Genomic DNA, 22,543 nt, shown 5'->3' with positions numbered 1-22,543 from the left:
AAAGCTAATACACTCCTCATTCCCCTGCAACATCCGTCCTTTAAATACAGTGCACTGACACAGTCTTTCTTTGGACTTGCCTTGACTTTCTTTCCCATCCATTACATCATAGACCATTCTCATCTTGGCTTTTTTATCTTTTCTCTGTCCTTCATATCAATTCTTCCTTTGAGAGCACACTCATTCTCGAGGATCCTCAATTGACCTTCTGTAAGCCCTTCAATTATATGTATCACTTCATTAAGCCATATAAGTTGTGGCTTCCACTATTTCCATATAGAATATACAATGTACAGTTCCCTATATTTTTTATTTATTTTGAAATATTGGTAATCTTCAAGTGAATAGTCTTTAAAAAATGAACAAGGTTTGAGTTCTAAATACAATACATTGGAAGGGAATTGTATATTAGTACACTTAGTACACTGTTCACTCCATCTTTTCTCTCTTTTGCCCCTGTGCCATGTTCTTGGCTCCAACCCTTGGCCTGGTTAGGGCTCAGGAAGCCCCACAGCAGATTAGCTCAGGCTTTAGCTGTGCTTCTGACATCAAAGGTGCAAGGAGAGAGGAGGGAAACAGCAGAGGAGCAGAGACACAGGACAGCTAACGCTGGCACCAATGTTGTGAGGGTGAGAACAGGACATTGACCAAGGCTGATCAAGAGTGTTGGAGGATGAAGAGCCACACAAACAGGAGGGCAGTTGAAACAGAGAGACTGTTATAATTAGTTAAATGAAAGGAGACTTAATCCAGGGGTAGTAAATTAATGGGTACAGGGTATTCAGATCAGACCAAGGTCATAAGTGTTTGTGCAGCCACATTTCATTTCTTACTTTGTACCCTGTCTGCCAAAGCTGCCAGAATCAGATTGATTTTCCCCATCTAGTAATGCCAATTGAGATTCGCACAATTACAATAATGGAACAGAAAATTGGTTTCATAAACTTTTATTTTACGATTTCACCCCAGGCAAGTCCAATAGCGAACCCATTGTGCAGTAGATATGAAGCAGAGTTAATTAATTATTAACATTTAACAATTCTACCCAGGTCGTGGAGTATACAAAGTGGAATATAAATACTAAATGTGCATTACTCCCCAGAGCCATGTGATTGATATTGCTTGTCAGAATTAAACTGGATTAGAGATGATGAAAAATTAATCATCCCGTGGGGAAATTCTGATCATTATAGTTGGAAAGACATGCATGTATGCTAATTTAGTAAATATACGATTATACAAGTAGCCTACAGTACAATACACAGCACACTACACTCAATAATACAATAACATCAACTTTGAACCTTAATACCCAAAAACCATACAACATAATACTAGTCAACAGTTTGTCTCCAACGTTCTCTTGCACAATACAATGTAGCTGCTTATTTAAATCAGCTAGAACATCATCATCACTTTATTTGATACATTTTTTCTTCACTAAAAGACAATAAATTAATTGTTCAGTCATACACAAGAAAAGACAAAAATGAATAAAGATCATAGGCACGTTTACACGATTTAACTTTTATTTTCTTATTATTTCATCACACTTAGGGGTCCTGAAAAATGTACATTGGGCATAGCAATTGGCGGCAAAGGATGAATGAACTAGCTAGTGGGGATGTGACAGTTGCTGTTGCATTTTTTAATTAGACCGACAATGTGGGCGTATTTTTAAAGGTTTAAGAACATATCGGTGTTTGATAGGTTGTCACATACCTTGCCATTTACCAAACAGTGGTGTAGTTGATTGGCACAACGATGTTTAGATCATTATGATGAAATGGTTTAACCAGGTTATGGTTTAAACCAGGTTGTGCACAGTTTGGAACTGTAGCATGCATGTCCTTTGTGTATTTACTGTTTGACATGCACAGAAACAATTTCACAGTTAAGCCTGATTAGAAACAGAGGAACATGTTTAATTTTTGCAGTGTTTTTAGGAAAACCTGAGCTCTATTAGTCATCACTGGAAATAGGTAGTGGATGATAGTCACTCATCACCTTTCCCTAAGGTGCTTCCAACCATGCATGTGTTCACATAAGTGGTGAATTTAAGGCTAATTATCAAGCACACACTGTTGCGCAGGGAGCTCTGTGGCAGATCCCAAGACAGAGGAAGTGTGAGCATAAAGTCAAGCTCACATGCATGTACTCCAGCAACACGCCTACACACACAAGAGATATATTTTTAGGGTGAAGATATTTGTGTGCTCATGGGCAAGTCACACCATTTATTTAACTGTAGCTAATTGAGTCCAGTGGGACTGTTTGTTGTTACTGAGTTTCCGTGAGCAAAGAAATGATAGAGGAGGGAAGACATAACTTCACTTATATGCACATATCTTATATACTGTTGTTCACAGCCTCAGTCAGTTTCCATTTTCTCTCTACAATCCAGTCCGCAGAATAACATTAACAGTCGAGTTATAAATAGTTTTCGCATTTGAAATCTAACAAATTTCTGTTAAACATCATGACATTAGCAAATGAACATCACTGATTTTATTTTTAACCTGAGACCACAAACAAATCACTGTTATCAAAACACAGATCAGTCAGTATTGGTTAATGATCTCCACTGGGTATTACATATGAGGTGTTTTAGGGATGTAACATTACTCATTGTTCAGACAGTGCGAGACAGATACTTACGCTTTGCTCGGAGTGATGAAATACCTCTTGATTACTTTTGTTAACAAACAGGCTGGTATTGCCATATTGTTTGTCTATACGACTTGTTTACAGAAGAAAACTTGGTCCTTGTTTGGCATTCTTACAATATGAATGCAAAAAATAAAATAGGAAAATTGAGAGCTAACCAGTAGAAGTACCGTGGAGTGACAGGCAAGGAATTGCAGTTCCTGTGACTTAAAATAAAGTATTCCCTATTCCCAACCTTCTTTTCCCATGCGTAGAAGTGCTTTTAGTGTAAAGTTTCAGGCAGAATCCATGTTTTTTTCGGCCAATTACTTTGGTAACTTCTGAATTTCCTGTAGGAATAGAACTGGACTTAAATTAGCCCGAAAAATATGTTTTAGAAAGTCAAAATTTCCTGTAAATGTTTTACTTCACAGTTGCTAATTGCCCATAAGACATCTTTCCCCTGTGGTAGAGCTTTTAAAAAAAAAAAAAATAAAAAAAAACACAACTGGGTGAAACACCGGTTTCAATTTAAGCAACTATCATTACAGTAGCATAAGCATAACATAACCACTGTACTGGAATGCACTTATCAAAAGGCAAATTGTCAACGCCATTGTCTTTGGTAATTATCCTCTGGTGACTCTGACCTTTTTCACCACAGGACAACAGAGCCAGGCAAGGCTCTTCCTCAGGGCCTTGTCCCTTTTATTCAGAATAGCAACATGCAGTACTTTACCCCGTGTGACTGTTACCGCAGGCTCTCTCTGTCAGGCAAAGACGGATGCTGATTGACAGCTAACACAAGGTCTCTGTCACAGTAACTGTAATCACATTCACGATGGAAAGGCTAAGACATACTCAGTCTTTGATGCCCTGATGTCCTAGAGGTTCTTTTTACCATAATATAGTCTTGATTTAAGGGAAGTACAATGCTGTTCCTTCCATGTGCTAGATGATTCTATGGATTTTTCTTGCAGTGTTTCCAGAGGTGCTTCAACAATTTATGCTATGATTTCTTCTTGTGAATGTGGTTTTCTGATCTGGTTTTTAAGTTATGTTAAAAATGACGTTACATGTCTTCACATATTGATCAAGCTTTATTTCTTGGGCTTATGTTTTTAATTTCTCCACACTATGCCTTCTAGTTCTAACACTCCTCTAAGTCAGAGGATAAGAAAGCTTGAAGGAAGATTTACAATGCTGTTCTTGACCTGTTGTTATTATTATTATTATTATTATTATTATTATTATTATTATTATTATTATTGCTATATTTTTTCACATTTGCTGATTGTACTCTAAATACTGATTTAGTTCCCATCAAAGCCACTCCACCTACACGTCCACCACACATCCATCCTATTTGATTCCTCTTAAGTGCCTCATGCTTTGAGCTCCAATATTAATGAGTCAAATTAACGACCGTGCGTACATTTTGCTGCCATTAGGTTATTCCTGTCCCAATTAACTGGTGTTACCGCTGTCATTCTCATCACAGTGCCTCATCATTTTAATTTTTGCAGTTTAAAAGAGTTTCTGTAATTGTGCACTCTCAGCAGAGCTGTTTTAAGAGTGGCATATGAAGTTTGTTGTTTGTTAAGCATGTGCGTGTTGCACTTTAAAGCTCGCTGCACAATGAGATTGTCTAAGTGACAAGAATAGAAGTTGAGTGACGTGGTGCACAGCTGTCAGACAGCTGTCACCAAACACCGGCGTTAACAACTACAGCTGTACCTGTGCGTGCATGTAAATCTCTGCATCTTTGGATATGTGGTGCGTGTCTCTACAGTAGGATGATGTATTTGCGCACATGAATGGACCAGTAACAAAGGATTTTGTTGCTTTAAATGAGTAGATAAGACTGAAGGAAAGACTTAGTAGCTGTCATCAGTAAGGTCCGTTGTTTTCTTATCTCTGTACATTCATCAGAGTCATACAAACTTTGATAAAATGTCCATTTTCCATTCAGTTGATTTGCCACCCAATGAGTTTACCTTGAGAATCCCAGAAGGATCCTGCTCTTGTTCGTCTTTGTCTTGACATTGACTCCATGTGCATTCCTGTTGCATCTAAATATCACTGTACATTGGAAAACAGTCTATAGTTAAAGATCATCTTTCACCACTACTGCTGTAGAGTTGATGTTTCATGGCTGTCACAGGGTTCTATAATATAAGGCCAACTAAGTTTGGATGCTATTTTCCTCTTATCAGGAAATTCTTATCAAACATTTATTATTAATTTCAGTTCTTTGGAGACAATGATCTGCTTCAAGTGTGTGTGTGTGTGTGTGTGTATGTGTGGTGTCTGGTATTTGCATTTTGCATTAAAATGTATAACAGAAACCACAAAAAAAACAACAGTGGTTGAACTGCAAACATAGTTTTACATATGTTTTACTTGGCTATTGTGAATTGTGCCAAACGTCGAGGCTGACTTTGTTATAGCACCCCTCGTTGGTATATTCTTTGATAAAGGAATGTTAAATATGTTGTGTACACACCAAACTGATTCCTGATGAGGAGATGAACTACACGTTGGGATGTTTTCTGTAGGTCTGAAGAAGGTAGGCAGCATCTTGATGCGTGAGCGTTCAAACACAAGTGTTGTGGAGGGCCACAGGAGGTTGGTGTGGGCTGCTCAGAATAAAAAAGCTATATTTAAATAGCTGTACTCTTATGCACTCATCACTGTCTTTGCTATTTCCACCCAGAGTGGCATTAACTTTGTTTTCATGTTACAGAGAAGAAAAAAACATACTTTATTCCCTCTGGTGTTTTTTTCTACTCATTTTCCTTCATCACTTGTTCTGCCTGGCTTGCTCACTTCCAACTGGCAGGCATGCTGCTGATTAATGTGCTCATAATCACCACGGAGACAGAGAAAGGTGATTAATACTAGTCATTTAACATAGTTAGAACCTCCACAGAGAGTGTTGTCTCAGTGTGTGTCGCTGACTGTGTTTGTGTGCCTTCCTGGTCTAGGTTTTTGACTTGTGTGTGTGTGTGTATGTGTGGCTGTGTGCAATCTGTACTGTACATGTCACAGGAATGATTTATGTGTTTCCACTCTAATGACTCTTGGGTAATTGTTGTGAGATGAAAGCATGTCTACACCTTTTTAAATGTGTCATTGTATCAGCGCCCTGCAGCCTGTGGATAGAGATGGAATTCAGGGTTTCCACTTGGATTGACAGAGATCTCCTCTGAACTGACAGATCATTTGGGACAGAAAACAGAATAGTGCTTGTATTATGTCGTAAGCCTCCCAGGCTTACTTCATGCTTCCTGTCTGTCTGTCTCTCTATCTATATGTATCTATCTTTATTTATATAGATATATATAGATCTCTCTCTCTCTCTCTCTCTCTCTCTCTCTCTATATATATATATATATATATATATATATATATATATATATATATATATATACACACACACACACACACACACACACACACACACACACATTTTGACCATTCTTCTAGAAGCACATTTGTGAGGTCACACACTGATGTATGGCTTGGATGCAGCTGCTCGGCCATAGAAGCCCATTCCATGAAGCTCTCTAAGCACTGTTCTTGAGCTAACCTGACAGCCACATGAAGTTTGGAGGTCTGTTTTTACATGGCCTACCACTTTGCCTTTAGCTTTGATTACAGCACGCATTCGCTGTGGCATTGTTTCGATACGTTTCTGCAATGTCACAAGATTTATTTCCGGCCAGTTTTAATTTTTCATCAAGATCTTGTACTGATGATGGGAGAGTCTGACCACTGTGCAAAGCCTTTTCCAGCACAAAGATTCTTGATGGGGTTTAGGTCTGGACTCTGTAGTGGCCAATCCATGTATGAAAATGATGTCTCATGCTCCCTGAACCACTCTTTCACAATTTGAGCCAGATGAATCCTGGCATTGTGATCTTGGAATATGCCCGTGCCATCAGGGAAGAAAAAAATCCATTGATGGAATAACCTTGTCATTCAGTATATTCAGGTAGTCAGCTGACCTCATTCTTTGGGCACATAATGGTGCTGAACCTAGACCTGACCAACTGCAGCCACCCCAGATCATAGCACTGCCCCCAAAGGCTTGTACAGTAGGTACTAGGCATGATTGGATCATCACTTCATCTGCCTCTCTTCTTACCCTGATGCGCCCATCAGTCTGGAACAGGGTAAATCTGGACTCATCAGACCACATGACCTTCTTCCATTGCTCCAGAGTACAATTTTTATGCTCCCTAGCAAATTGAAGCCTTTTTTTTCCGATTAGCGCCACTGATTAGTGGTTTTCTTAGGGCTACACAGCTGTTGAGTCCCAATCCGTTCAGTTCCCTTCACATTGTGCGTGTGGAAATGATCTTACTTTTACTATTAAAGATAGCCCTGAGTTCTGCTGTTGTTTTTCTACGATTTGATTTCACCAAACATTTAAGTAATTGCCCATCACGATAAATCAGGATTTTTTTCCGACTTCCGATTTCTTCCTCGAAGACGATGGTTCCCCACTAACCTTCCAGTTTTTAATAATGAGTTGGACAGTTCTTAACCCAACTTTCGTAGTTTAAAGTTAAAAAAAGTTTTCTCTGCTTGATGCATGGCAATGAACTTTCTCAAACAGACTAACATCTTTTCCAAGACCAGCAGATGTGTCCTTCGACATGGTTGTTTAAGAAATGAGAAGCTACTCATTGCATCACTTGGAGGTAAATAACTTGTTGCCAGCTGAAAGATACTCCAGTAATTATCTAATAGGAGGCTCTTACCTATTTGCTTAGTTAAATCCAGGTGACACAGTAGAGAATAACTTGTCAGTGACAGCGGAAACACATTATGTTTCCCTCTGAGATTTGCCAAAAGTAGAGGCATGCAGCATAACAACACATAGACACATGTACAGTGCACATACACACACACTCACAAATGCTTTGTAATTATGACTAAGATCATCGTATCATCTTTATTGTCATTAGCAACATACCAAACCAATGAAAAATGTGCCTTATTAAAAGACTGAAATGACCCCAGAGTAAGAATAGCCAAAGTGATGCAGTCAGTGTCTAAAGCCTGCATTATCTATAGATTTTTATCCCTCTAACAGGAGTTAGTTTTAAACACAATCATTTGAAGTCGTGGACATCAATAATAGTTTTTTCAAATGACTCAGTGCACATAAAAAGGAGTTGCTTTTCAGCACCATATATTAATTAAGAGAGATCAATGGGATACTTGGTTTTGCTTCTTTCGTTTGTGAAACAACTTTTGATGTTTGCGGCATTAACAGAGTTCTTTTATCACACAGATTTTTAAATAAGTATATTTCATCATCCTGATATTTAAGTTTTTACATTGCATGAACCCTTTATGTTTACCTCTTTAAAGTGCAATCTCTAATATGTAGTCAAGTGTTTTGCACTCATCTCTGAGTGGGCAATTCATCTTTGAAAAAATAAGTGACAGTGAAATGAGGGATTTAAGGCTGACTTGGCACCAATTGTTGCTTCAGACCAGTGCAAGGTTGGAAATTACAGAGCAGACCTCTGCTGAACTGCAATTGCAGTCATTAATTTTTGTCAAGAAACTGTTGAAGATGGATAATGTAAACAAGCAAATGACATGTCCCAGAAATTATTGCTGGGAGGCAAACTGACCCATGGTCAGAGTTTTGCATCGGAATTCTGTGCAGGCAATTACTGTTCATGCATACAAAGCTATATTTAACCAGTCTGGAACAGCACAAACAGCTGTAACAGGGCCAGAACTGACTCACTCACTCACTCAAGAGTGCTATGCATGCACAGCAGCATTTTATGGTTGATGTATAGTTTTTTTTTTTTTGGTTCACATCGCTGTGATCATAATCTCAAAGACATTAAAGTAAAGCACTCACACACTGTCAGAGAACACCCTGACAGAAAGTAATGGCATCCGGGTAATACTTAAAAACTTTGGTTCTGTTGCACACACACTCCCACATGCACATCTGCAGTATAAACAGTAGTGTGTACAGTTAAATTCCCCTGTATTCTGTTGGTTCATATAAACTCAGGTAGTTAATGGGTGCTTTTTATCATGTGCATCGAAACAGACACCTGCAGTGAGCACAGGAGTGGATTTATCATGGCGAGGTGAGGGGGGGGGGTGAAAGGTCAGTGCTGACTCAGGAAGAAGCAGATGGAGAGGCCTCTTTTAATTGGATGGTAGTTTTATGACAAATCCGCCACGGTCATGGGTGATATATAAGAGATTTCTCTTCTCTTCTCTTCTCTTCTCTTCTCTTCTCTTCTCTTCTCTTCTCTTCTCTTCTCTTCTCTTCTCTTCTCTTCTCTTCTCTTCTCTTCTCTTCCCTCTTGTCTTGTCTTCTCGCTTCAGGTGTATTCCATCCTTTCCCTTACCACTTTAGTTGATTGATGACTTAAATATTTACCTGCAATCTCCTTTTTCCAAGATTGGGCCAGGAACAATAAAAAAAAAAATAAGGCAGAAACACATAAACGAGATTAATACCTTTTAAAGCTGAATAAGGTATATAACCATAAAAGTCTATATGAGTGCATGTTATCTTCCTCGAATGGTTTGAGACTGGAAGACCAATTAAGGCTAATGGAAGAAGAGATCGGGCTCTATCAGCTCGGGTGAATATCTTCCCTCTCTGCTGTATAATGGAAGAGAACTTGGCCCACTAACTTTGCCCGGATAACTAAAAGGCTTAATTCTACCTGGCCTGTTTGAAGTCAAATGTAACACATGGAATAGGGATCAGAGTTTGCTTTGAACAGATTGAAGCCCAAATTGAGTCAACGTGACGAGAGAGTGGGTATTCATGCATATTTATTTATTGGTGTGCATACTTATGTGTGCATGTTTATGTTTGTAAGTTAGAGCAAATGAGAACACCTGCCTGTGTTCAGGTACGAATGTGTGTTGCAGTTTTCTTAGCTTAACTTAGGCAGATATAAACTTCTCTGAGAGGCTGTCATCAAAGCCCACATCTCAGTCGCCTGCCAGTCGACAATAGATGTTTGAATACTTTCATTTCACCATCCCTCTCTCAGCAGTGCAAGCCATCTGGAATTGGGATTGGCATGTTCTGTTAGTCCCCTTGTCTGATCAAACTTTTACAATCCATTCCCCAACTGTCTGCGTGCGTACCCACTTCTCACCCTTAATAGTTTATAGCCCCTAAATGTAGGAAGTAACAGACACACTCTTCATGACTATTTCATCTCATCCTCCTTTTTTCTTATTCTTGTGTTTGAGAGGGAGAAAGACAGAGCAGATAATGCTGAAAGTGGCATCCATTTGCATCGCTTATTGTCCCAAAAGTAGGCACATAGCAGCGGAGTAAGACAGAGGGAGGGATTACAGGGAGAGATGGCAAAAGGGAGAGAACAAACGCTAATCTCCAAAAAAAAAAGAACTCTGAAAGCTAGACAAAGGGCCAGTGAACACAGCCGTAGAATAAAGGCCTCCTCTTTCTTTTTTGCATCCTATACTTTTCAGTTCATGAATTAGGAAGAATCTTTGAACGGGTGCACAATAGAATAGCTTTGTCAGCGACCCTCAAACTAATTAAAATAAAACAAATACATGAAGCTCCTGCAGATGAAAGCACTGTGGGTGGACAGCAGGAGGGACAATGCTGAAGAAGAGGCACTGAAAATAAAGGTTGTGGTGGAGTTTTGGCAGCTCCGGTGCCTGGATGACTCATCCCCTATGTACTCTGGAAGCTACACATCTCTTGCCTGTTTCTTCCTCCCACCACGAAGCCTCGATTGCCATTCTCCCGTCGTAGAGATCTCACAAGCCCAGAGAGATGGTATTTGATCAGTAAAAAAAACTAAAACTTGAGAAACAAAGAAAAATGTATAACTTTATAAAGAAATGCAGAACGATTACTTTAATATGGCCAGACATTGAGTGAGCGTAACCACGAGGGACAGACAAGTCTAGATGAGATGAAAGAAGGGAGCAACTGGGACACCAGATGTCCTTCTGGGGTCCATCCACTATCCTTTTTCCAGCCTGTCCGATTGGCTCATTACCATATGATAGACAGCTGAACATGTGGCTTAACAATCAGAACTGGAAAATTATTTTTACCTTACAAGTTCAGACAGTCTTTAGGTTGAGCCTGGGGCTGAAAGTAGCCTAAATTAAAAGACAATTAGAGGATAACAGAGAAAGATTAGAATGATAATAATGATAATACATTTAATTTATATAGCGCCTTTCAAGGTACCCAAGGACACTTAACAAAGGGGAAAAAACATAACAAAGAATAAATGGAGCGCCTGTCAGTCAGCATGGAGGGAACAGCAGCACCGCAGTCAGCACCGCAGGGAATAGCACCATCCGAATAAACAAACTTGTGCCTGGAGGCCCCATGCACACAGCGGGGGCAAAGCAGTAGACCAAGAGATCCAATCACAGCGATGAAGCCTAGGGTGAAGTGAAAGCAGAGGTCAAGGAGCTTCTGCACTGAACACCTGAAGACTACACCAGCAATGGCGGAGCAGCAACCACCCAACATCGCCACGATCTAGGGGAGACAACAGCAGCAGAGGAGAGTGACAGAGGAGCCAGGCGGTGATTAACCTTGAGGTTCTGGTGGAGGGAGGACCAATGGAGCAATGATGGACAGCCCACAGAGCACCGAGCAGTTGGTTTGAAAGTTAGCGTTGCCAGGCTAACAGCTGATCGGCGAGGCTAACAACTGATCAGCGGGGCTAACAGCTGATCAGCGGAGAATGGTGAGTCCATAGAGCACATTGTTCAGGTATGCAGCCTTCAAAGTAAATAGCACAGCCCCAGATCTTGAAGGGACAACTTGGCTTTCTTTTTCCAACAGACAAAAGCAGTTTTGCCACGGATTGAGAAGCAGCGATTTTCACGCCAGTGGCCTCTCGCATCCAGGTTGAGTTCTCATTAGAGAAAGCAATTAAAAACCTTTAGAGGCAATTTGCATCACACTAACATAAAAACTGAGGTGATTGATAATTAGATCATCCCGTCTAAAAGACCATCACATGATGAATTGAGTTTCATTATTAACACAGAATAACATTAAAATGTGTGATCTATGTTGATATCCTGGCTGTGTTGAATGAGCTTGGGAACAGAGGCTTTTACTTTGCAGATCTTGGCTTTAACACCTCACTGTAATCCAGTTTTTGTCTCATTTCCCTAGTTGGACTCAGCTGGTGAGCTGGATTTTGTAGAGGACTGAGTTGAGTGGTTATGTCATAGTTGACAAAATCAGTGGTCAGATATTAGCTGAATGGTTTTAATTAATTTCACCCGATGGAGCGAAAGCTTGAGGCTTCTGAAGAGAAGTCAGCCAGTGTGTTACAGTGTTGCAGATTTGATTGTTAACACTAAAGCTAACAGACATCGTTTTTTTCCGAGTCCTTCTGCCTGCACAAACTCATGGCCGAGACATACGTGTGTGCTGACTAGAGGCACAGTCATGACGCTCTTGCAGTACAGCACAATCTGGAAAAGAGGCAGAGAAGGAGAATCAGCATCAGATCAGCTCCTCTCATCTGCTTTTAAAGCATCAGACAGTTTTCTAATGGGCTGCAAAAAGCAAATGTCTTTGAGGAGAAAATAACCTCAATTGCAAAGCACGAATATACACCAAATATGCCTCTAAGAGAAGTAAATGTCCCTTTTTAAGTTGGATTTAAATATCTCGAGACACTGCATGTCCTGAAAATGGGTAATGATGCTCACATTGAGAAACAATTTAAATCAGAATTCTCACTACATCTATATTACCTTGTAGTTTTTTTTTTCCATGCTTGTTATGCATGACCTGTGTGAATTTATCAACAGTACATCCCTCCTACTAGATCCTTAAAAGGATCACCCACATAGGGGATATGATAGCATCGGATTTGTAATCAACTAAAGGGAAAGACATTATATCTTCAAGTATTGTGAAAAATAATGATAATGATAACAATAATGTGATTGATGTTAATAATAATCTGTCCTTCACCATATTTTAAAATGTCTATTGTTAATCATTTTAATGTGCGCTGGCTGCAATTTTTATACGAGGAAAAAATACCTCAAATTCAATACTTTGCAAATTGCTACAAAACAACAGCAGATACAGCTTTAGATTGTGTCATTGATGAAAGTGTTTATATGCTTCTGGAGAGGTGACCTTGTGGCTTCCACCTATAGAAGCTCCATACATTGCAGTGTATATATATGCGTGTTTTTAAATTCAAATTGGTCTGAGTAGGTGGAAGTGTGAGCACAATCTCCAGCCAAAGAGCATTCAAACCTGCACTGCACCACCAGATCTGCATATTCACAACCTTAGTTGCTGTAATATCCACCAGAGTCTGTGGGAGATTATTTGGATCCTAAAATGGATACAAACACAAAAAAATGGCGGCCATGATTGTGCTATTCACAAGTTAGCACTGGCACAAACTAGAGTTTTAGTCATCTTTATTTCTGTTAAAAGAGCCTTTTTCGGAGTCAATCTGAAAATATGCCAGAAAAGGACTGATAACTAACAATAGTAGAATATAAAGAGACCCTTGTAGGAGAAGTGAGAGCCAAAATAGTAGTTGTACAGATGAGTGGGTGATTAAGAGTAAAACGAGAGTGTGTAGATAGTTGCCACTGATTCCAAAAATGATGTAGAAGTATGGACCTGGCGGATATTTTTTTATTTTCCAGCATGGTGTGGTAAAAATGTCTCCCTATCATGAATCTTCTTCTGGTCTATTTTCTCGCACTTATTCTCTGCTGGTTTAAGCAGGCAGTTGTATAAGGGTTTTCAAATGGCGCTGAGTAAAATGGGTTAAAATATAAACCACAGGAAATTCATTGCAAATAGACCTTCAAACTAAGCGTAGATGGATTTTAATTGTCCTTATAGCTTTGTATATTTTTCCCACTTGTAGTTAATTAGCTTGCTCTATACTTTATGTTGACCTTTATGTACTGCACTACCCTTTAATACGTGGGAGCCTTGGGGCTTATTGTTTTAAAGGGAAAGTTCTGACTATGCACTATTCAGTGCCTTCATTATAAAAAGTGCGCGGGAGCAGATTGTACAGCAACACTGGTATGCCATTTAGTTTTATTAATGCCAGTAAGTTGCTGTTGCTAATGGCCTCTATTAAATAATGTATGCATTTAATGACTACATGGACCTCAAAAATAATAAAAAGTGATGCACATATAAGGCATTTCCTGAAATCAGTAGCAGTCATTGCAAGTAAGTATATTTAAAAGTGGTTCATTATCAGAATTAAGTTAGATTTCACAATTTATCGAAACAAAGTTTGGGAGACAAAGCACTAGATGGATTAATTTTTAAAAAAGCAAATACTCTTTATAGTGCCCATTTATACCTTTTGCTAAGAGGACATGCTTTCGCCTGATGCATCTGACATTAAAACATTCTCCGTTGAAACATATTCAGCCCATTGCATGCTGTGCATGGACATGCAATCACACACATGTGCATACAAATACAAACGGATGCATGCAAAAGCCCACAGCTGCGTCTCCCCTAACATAACAATGTAGATATTCCAGGATGCTCTGTTCTCAAGGGAATACAATGTGCCGGCGGTGTTTGGGGGATTTGACAGTGTTGCCAGGTTCAATATCATTAGCATGGTTTCACCTGTCTTCTTGCATACTGCGTCATCTCAGACTCACTCTGAAAAACTAACAGCTCACATACACAAACCACAACAGGGTAGACATAGAGAACAGGGAAAGACAAGGGAGAGAGAAATGTCCAGCTCAGTTCTTGACATGATGACAAGTGAAAAAAGCTGCAGTTAAAGTTAAACTCTCGCCAGAAAGCAACCGATGCTTTATTTGTGATTGAATATGAGTCAAACCTTTGTGTAAAAGCATAATTGCAACCAAAGAGGCACTTTGTCGGGCAACCTAATTTTGAATGGAGTGCAGGGGCACTTCTACGCTAGCATCAAAATCGCTTTTTTGTAAACACTAAGAAGGCTCGACACAACATGAAACTTTGCTCATAGTATCACCAGGGTCTCTACACATGAACACGTGCATTGAGAAAATTGTTTGGGTACACAGAGTTTACTAAAAAGAAGGTTTTTGGACAACTCACGTTAGCATTAGCATGTCCGGCGCCGCTCCATCATGGCAGACAAAAGTGTTGATCCCCGAGTGCGACCTTACAGGAAGGCTTGAGGAGTGGTCCACTATTACTCTCCTGCCTGTTAGGTCGCACTCGGGTATCAACACTTTTTGTCTACCGTGACGGCGGAGCGCCGGAGATGCTACCGCTACACAAACAATGTTCTCAATGCTTGTGTTCATGTGAAGAGACCCTGGTGATACTACGAGCAAAGTTTCATGTTGTGTCGAGCCTTCTTAGTGCTTTGAAAATAGCGATTTTGATGCTAGAGTAGAAGTGCCCCTGCACTTCATTGAATATTCGCTTGCCCGAAAACGAAACTACGGTAAATCTTAAGTGTTGGCTTGAACAACCAGAGTTCAGTTCATTATAAGCCATACCTCATAATGACTTTGAAGTGCAGTGTAGGCTCTGCAAGACGACCCCCACACTTGGTGTGAAAGTGCTGGAAATCAACAATTAGCTTCTTAAAGTCTCCAGCAAAGTCACACCATCACACACTTTTGTACGCCTTTGTCACAAGTTCTCAGTCCAAGTTCCTCCAGTTCTGCTTAACCTGAACTCTGCGCTGCCTCTGCCGTCTGGCGTTTGAGCGACATTCAAACGATCTTCGGCTCAACTAGGACGTTGAAAGCGGAGGTGCTTTGGATTTTGAACACTGTTGAAATGTTTTGCTAAATATATTGGCAACATGTATTTGGATTTGGATGTTAAAAGTTCATTAATTTTGAAAGTAATTCTGGGACCGCACTTTTACTTAAGTTTCATACTTCTACTAGGTCTTAAATTTAGTTCAAAATGGTCCTAAAAAGGTCTTAATTAGTCTTAAATTTTACTTGTTCAAACTTGCAGAAAACCCTGAATGAAAATACACAACCAGAAATAAAACATTCACAAAGTTCCAGTCATGTTTAGACAATTTATTGCTAAGTGTTGCATTATATGTTCGAACCTTATAAACATGCCGTACTTGGACAACCTCTCATAGACAACAACACATGTTAGTTGTATTGGTCCACATCATATGTATTGTACAGAATGGGTCTTTTGTTTACAATAACACTTTGTTTATAATACCACTGTAGTTAAATATCAGGTTAGGGCGATACAGAATAAAGGTATTCATTGTGGATGCATCAAAGCAATTCCTCTAAAGCTTCAGGTTGCAATGCATGTGTTGAAGTCATTGGCACTGGTTTTGGGGGTTGTAGTATACTTTGCTTCTGAACATTAATAGAGCACAGAGAGGTGAGAGAGAATGGTAACTAGTTGAACATTGGAATCGCTGCTGTCAGACTTGTTTCGTGAGCTTTGATAGTAGTGAGTGGTACACTTGTAATCACAGTATGTTTTAACCTTGAGTAGAAATTGTTTAAAGTAATACTATGATGTGTTTCTTTCCCTTAACGTTTGTGTCCGCTAACCGCCCCTTCACCTGGCTTTTCTTCATCACACTGCGATGATCGCAGTGTCTTTCTCACCTCTTTTGCTCTGTCTTTACTGCCTCAAGCCTCTGTTGGAAGAGAGGGATTATGTCCCTGTAATCGCCCGAGGATATTATTGGTATTTGTTTATTGTTGTGTTTGATAGATCTACAGGGAAGACTCAATTATCAGTGCCGCCTTTAAGAGTGACCTTGGAAACTCATTTGTTTTTCTCCCGTTAACCACAGATCCAATACCGCCCGCAGACGATTACCCCACTGAGAACTGCAGACATGTTGTTTAGAGTTGTGTGATGTGATTGATGGTGTGTCTATGTGTGTGTTTGTCTATTAGGATGAATGTGTGTCTTTGGCAACCTTCCTCGGTGATGACGGCGAAAAGTCCTGTCAGCAGAGTTTGACAGAAATTAAACAGAAGAGAAGAAATGGAGAGAATAGCCACTAGTTTGACAATGTCTGTATTTGTCTTTTGCTTCATCTTAGTCAAACAAGTAATTTGTGTGTGTGTGGATCGTTTTGTTCAAAGTAAAACATTCAGTGATCTAAGCCATTAGGCGTTGCATGGTTTCCTCATCAGCGTTGTTCCTCAGTTCATTTGATAGCAGTTCAGTCCTATTGCTCTGCTCTCTGTGACTTTGCCTACGTCCACCTTGACTTTTTAAACAAGAGTAATAAATCACGCTGACTCTGGAATCAATTGCAGAACAAGTGGCACTTAATTCTTTACTTCCATGGATGGAGCTCTTGAATTTATGTCCCTTTTTTATACAGCTTGTCTGCGTGCAAGTGCGGCTATTATCAAAATATCTCAAAAAGTTACAGTCACATTTATAATCAGTGGAAAGGTCATAGTGCACGAAGAATGTTAAACAGATTAACTCTAAACCAGCTTTTAGAATGAATTATTGGGGTCACCCTCTTGAACTCTGATTAAGACTGCAGCATATACTAAAAACAAATCATATTGCAATTATTTTTGACAAATATTGCGATTTAATTCACAATTAGTGGGAATGATTGTTGATTAATTATGATGCTGTTCTGTACATTTACTTTCATAAAAAAAAAACTGATGGTGGTATTTGGAAATGGCACTTGGCTGAATTGCAATTTCCAAAGCATTTTAACTGATTGTGTTGCCTTAATTTGTGATAACTTGGAATGATTGTATCTTTTCTAAATGCTTGTTTTATACTACTTAATGAAATTGTTATTGTGTACAAACTCAGTTTGTGAATCAACCAAACCATTTACATGTTATGGCTTCTTTAATTTTTGATTTGCTGCTTTTCTTTATTATTACTATAAATAAATGAAGAGTCTTTGGGTTTGTGCATTGTATAGACTAGGAGATTGATAGTTTCATGTTAAAGTAATCAGCAGGCTAATCAGCTCTGAAAATGTTAGTTTAAATAATTATAATCTGAGTCAAGCATATATGTATGAGTAGCTGTATTCGTAAGTGTAATCTTGGGCGGTTACTGACCTAAACCAGTTCTTCACTTGACTCTAGTCTTCACCTCTTTCTCTACACACCACTCTCGCAAGTATTTTGAAAGATTTTTGACAGAACTTTGCTGATGTCCCTCACAGCCATGACACAGTGTTTAGTCATGTAAATGTTGAGAAAGTTGAGACACTTGAGACTTGCGCTGGTGTGGCTATTTTACATTTGTCTTTGTTGACGGAAATGAAATTGCATGGCAGGGAAGCCATTGGGAATGTGTGATTGGCGACTGTTTGTAGATGACAACATCATGGAAAGGTCTTATAGAGTCTTCTCAGAGCTTTAGGTTTGTTTTAAAATCTATGAATAAGGGAAAGGAAGCCAAGATGAAGGCTGGTGCATTGTTCTTCCCAGAAGGAAATTTCTTTCAATCAGTATCCATTTTATATGTTATGTGAGGGCAGAAATTTAGTTGTGGGAAGAGGAAGAAAGGAATCCCTCAGAAGATTTAACAAGGCTTTCTGATGGGGCCAGAGGTCTGCCCATAAATAATACATGAAGGCTTAGAGAGGAAGAAGAATAGACATTTGGGATCTGTCGGACCAGGATGTCTCCGGGAAAAGTGGGCATGTTGGCTCTGATGGGTCGGCGGTTTTACTGGCATGACCTGCAGCGGTTTTAAGCACCTCTGCAGTGCCTTGTTTTTGCTCTCAGAGCTTCAGTCCAGTGCAGCACAGACCCATGAGACATAGCTGCCTTGAAGGCCTCTCTTAATACTTTGGCCTCAACTTATAGTGCAAGGTTGATGGTTTTTACTGCCTGGGTGGTTGTTGTTTGAGGAAATGAATGAACAGCGTAGAGAGTTCTTTGTTGTTTGAAGCAGGGGGCTCTGGTGGTTCATTTAAACCTCCAGTGTATGTCTGCTCTTGGTTGCATCTGAAGGTCACAGCTACAGCTCCACTGCCAGCACTTTAATACAGCCAGTCTGGACTTAAGGGTCTTCCACACTGATTAGTTTTACCTCTGAATGATGTGGCCTGTAGAAAGAGCGAAGGGGAGATAGAGGAAGAATTTATTGATGCCTGTTTACTATGAATGTTTGTTACTGGTGGTGTGTGTCTGCGTGTGTGTGTATGCATGTGCATCTGGATAAGGTGGCCTGTGCAATAACTCACATAGCCTCATTAAAATGCTCAAAGTTTTGGCTTTAAAGTCACTGTGACCCTCGGTCTGCTGTAAAGACCAGGACCTGCATACTGAGCAGAGCTCTGATTGATCTGCCTAAGTAGCTGCAATTATCGGGGACAGTATTCGTCCAGATTGGGCCGCCTCGCTGCTGCACGCATAAAAACACCCACACATGATGGTCATCTGACGCTTTATCTCAATAAATGAATGTGCTGAGCGGTGATTTGAAGTGTTTGATCTAAATGCGGGGCAAATCACCTTTGACACCTAAACTCCGCCCATCACTGATTATGCATAGAGTCATTTGACACCGTGCCCCTTGAACAGAAAACAGATGACATGAAAAGATGAATATAAAGCAGAAAAAAAAAGTCCTATTCCACAGGGGGAAAGGTTGCTGAAATTCCTGATGACGACGACCTTTGTTCAAAATCCTGAAAGACATTAACAATTTAATGAGTCACATCTCATCATTATGGAAAGCATCTCTGTGCTAGTGTTACATAAATGGATCTTGACTGGTCCTCCTAAGACCTTCAATCAGGATATGTCAGTGAAAAGACAAGTCTAAGCAACAGGGATTTTGCAAATCTAACTTCAGACAACCAGAAACCGGATGTTGCCTGTAAAGTTCTGTAACCATTAAACAATTTCAGGTCTTTAGTAATTTTTTTAGAGCATACAGTATACATGGAAGTAAAGAGCTGCGTTACAACCCAGCTGTTTTTTCAGAAAGCTTTGCGTAGCATTGTGTGGTTCACAGCTTAGTCCCCTGAAAACCACTGGCTGCCTACATCACCTTGCCTTCCCCAAAATACGTTTCTTGGACAATCATCAAAAGTCTGACTCAGACTGAGGAGCTTTGGGGCTTGGAATGGAAACTGATTTAGCCCTGTGCTCTCAAGACAATTCCGCATACAATCTAATATGGTTGGCCAGTCCGAGAGAGAGCAGGAACTTGGAAGTAGCTACAACACCCTTCAGGAGACCTCCGTCAACCAGCCCAGGAGTTTTTCTGATGGTCACTTTCACCCTAAAACTTTCATGACTTCAGCACATGAAAGGGCAGGCAGTGAGAAGGGCTGAGGGAGGGAAGTCTCATTGAGTTAAAATGAAACCTATGCTGGTCTGTTCATCCCTCATTCAATATTTATTAATCACCTAATGGAAAAAAAAACCCAAAAAACAAAACAAAACATCAGCTCCTCATCCTCTACCACTGCTGCTGTTTATCAAAAACTTATGTCTGTATTTAAATTGTTTGTTGTGTGGTAATGAAAGATGATTCCAGCTCAAAATGCTCTTTATTTCAAAGAGAATGTTTCATGTGTCCCTATAGTGAGAAGAGGAGTAGCAACATACCTGTTTACCATTACATTTTTGATGCAGGCTTTAAGGTATTAGATTTAGTACACAGGTCTTTAAGATGTCTCAGGACCAGCTATGTACTTAGAGCCAGAGGTGATTTTAACACCACCAGTCTGAGTAGCGCCACTCCAGATACGTGTGTGCCAGACACTACATGTGTCCCCTCAATGCTTCATCTTTCCCATTCTCTTAAGTGATAAAACATCTCCTGAGGCATGCCGACTCACTTTATCAGTCTTGCACTCGCCGTTGTAAATCAAGGCCAGTGTCGTACAACATGGCTGCACACGTCTGCCTTATTTTCATCTCACCATGCAGCCCTCGAGCCACACTGAGAGAAAGGAAAGCGTAGTAATCTGATCAGATGAATCACCTAATTCTTCATATGTCTAAAAATGTTACAAGAAGAGGAGAATATCAATAAAGACAGCGTGCATGTGATTAAATTGATGTAGGATATTTATGTGCAACCCCCAAGTCAGGGATAGTAGTGGGATATTCATTGAATGAAATGGATGAACAAGAGCCCATGTTCAACATGGATAATGCCATAACCTATTGTGTTTGTTCAAAGACTCATTTGGAAGTAGGTGCACACTTTATGTTTGATTGCTGTTCTTTATCACTATTTAATGAGACATTTTTTTTTTTTTATGATATCGAAATGTCATGAAATCTTGTAATTGTATTACAATAACAAACCCAGTGCAGGGTTTGTCTCTTCCCCTGTAAACATTATTTGGAGCATGGACAATAGGTTAAGCAGACGTGGGTTGCCGATGAAAGCAAAATATGAGACATTAACATTAGCAGCAATAAAGCCTTTGTATGAGTCTTGGTTCAAAACTTGTTGCTGAGTTGTCGAGAAAGTGAGTTCGGGCCGTTTACATACATGCAGCACACAAGTTGTACACCGATTGTGTTGAATGCCTTTACACACACACACACACACACACACACACACACACACACACACACCTTCACACTCGCAAAACACCCACATTTTTCATTTAACCTTTGGACTTATTAAAAGGAGCTTGTTTGCCTTGTAGGAAATAGAGTCAACCCCAACGGTGCTCCTGACCCCGACCTTAACCTTTTGTGACTTGAACATAACTGTTTAATTAGTGAAGCTTGCTTCGGAGGAAATGTCTGAACCAAGGGTTGGGGTCATTGGCTTCACTGATTTACAAGTCATCAACAGCAGCTGCATGCTGAGAGACAGGAACATGAGACAGGACTTCAGTAACTTCAGTAACATACTCTCACTTTACACTCTGCTCCATTTTCCATCTTTCTGCTTGCAGTGTGGCTGAAAAAGCTAAATCACTGACATTTTGATATGCCATCTCTCTCTCTCTCTGTCTCATTTCTCCCCTGCGGTTTGTCCTTACTGCAGCCCAAAACTTTTTTCAAAAGTCTTTTCCGCTCTGTTCGTCTTTCCCTCTGAACCCCCAGGTGAGCTTGTGTTCAGCTTAACAAATAAGTTGAGCTACTGTACCGTGAGCCTGTTACCCCACTGCAGCAAGAGCTTACTTTATAAACACAGGATACTCAGTTTTCATCAAAATCAAAGCCAATGCTGACTGCATCCAGAAACCTACATGATTCTTAATTGATCCTAAGAGAGATTTATAGTGCAGTTATGTATCTCCATCAAACAACCCCAGTAAACTAAATATCTTCAAAGTGCATCCCTGTCTTTTTGGTTGGAGCTGTATGTTTGAAAATGTTTCATTATTTTTCCCCTGCAGCATACACACAATATTGTTGTGCTCAAAGAAGAGTAGGTATTAGCTTGCAAAATATGTCTCATACCACTTTTCCAGTCACTCTTTCTCTTTTTTCCAGTGGTATTAATGAAAGCTGGTTGGAGGTGTACCTCCATGTATCTACTCTTGAAAGTGTAGCAGATGTGTAGGGTTGGGGAGATGAGGTGGACATAGTTGGGGAAATGTAATTTACAGATGGGGAATTGGAATTCATGTGAATATGTGCCTGACTATATAGGTGCACATACTGTATGTGTGTGTGTGTGTGTGCGTGTGTGTGCGTGTGTGCACGTGTGCATGCAAGTTTGTGCGGGCCTGTGTTTGTGTGTCTCAAGATAAAACATGATGCGTCCCCAAATGACTTTGGCTCCAACCACTGGAGAAGTGCCGGGTAAGCTCCAGCCCTCATTAGCATACAGATCAGGAGGCACTATTTGTGAAGTATAATTCACTATCGGACTTCACTAGTTTTCAAAGCAATAAAAGGAGTGTCCTCCCTCTGAAAAATGCCAGTGATGGTC

The 22,543-nt window shown here is 39.9% G+C and overlaps 1 protein-coding gene across 1 annotated transcript in view; it reads left to right on the top strand.

The window, feature by feature from the left end:
• csmd2 (CUB and Sushi multiple domains 2) overlaps positions 1 to 22,543 on the top strand; it is a 268,624-nt gene that overhangs the window by 116,610 nt on the left and 129,471 nt on the right. The gene's annotated exons all lie outside the window — the stretch shown is intronic.

Source organism: Sparus aurata, chromosome 3 (genome assembly GCF_900880675.1).
Source record: "Sparus aurata chromosome 3, fSpaAur1.1, whole genome shotgun sequence".
Taxonomy (NCBI): Eukaryota; Metazoa; Chordata; class Actinopteri; order Spariformes; family Sparidae; genus Sparus; species Sparus aurata.
Note: the sequence above shows the minus strand (reverse complement) of the source record. Positions and strands in the feature narration are given on the sequence as shown.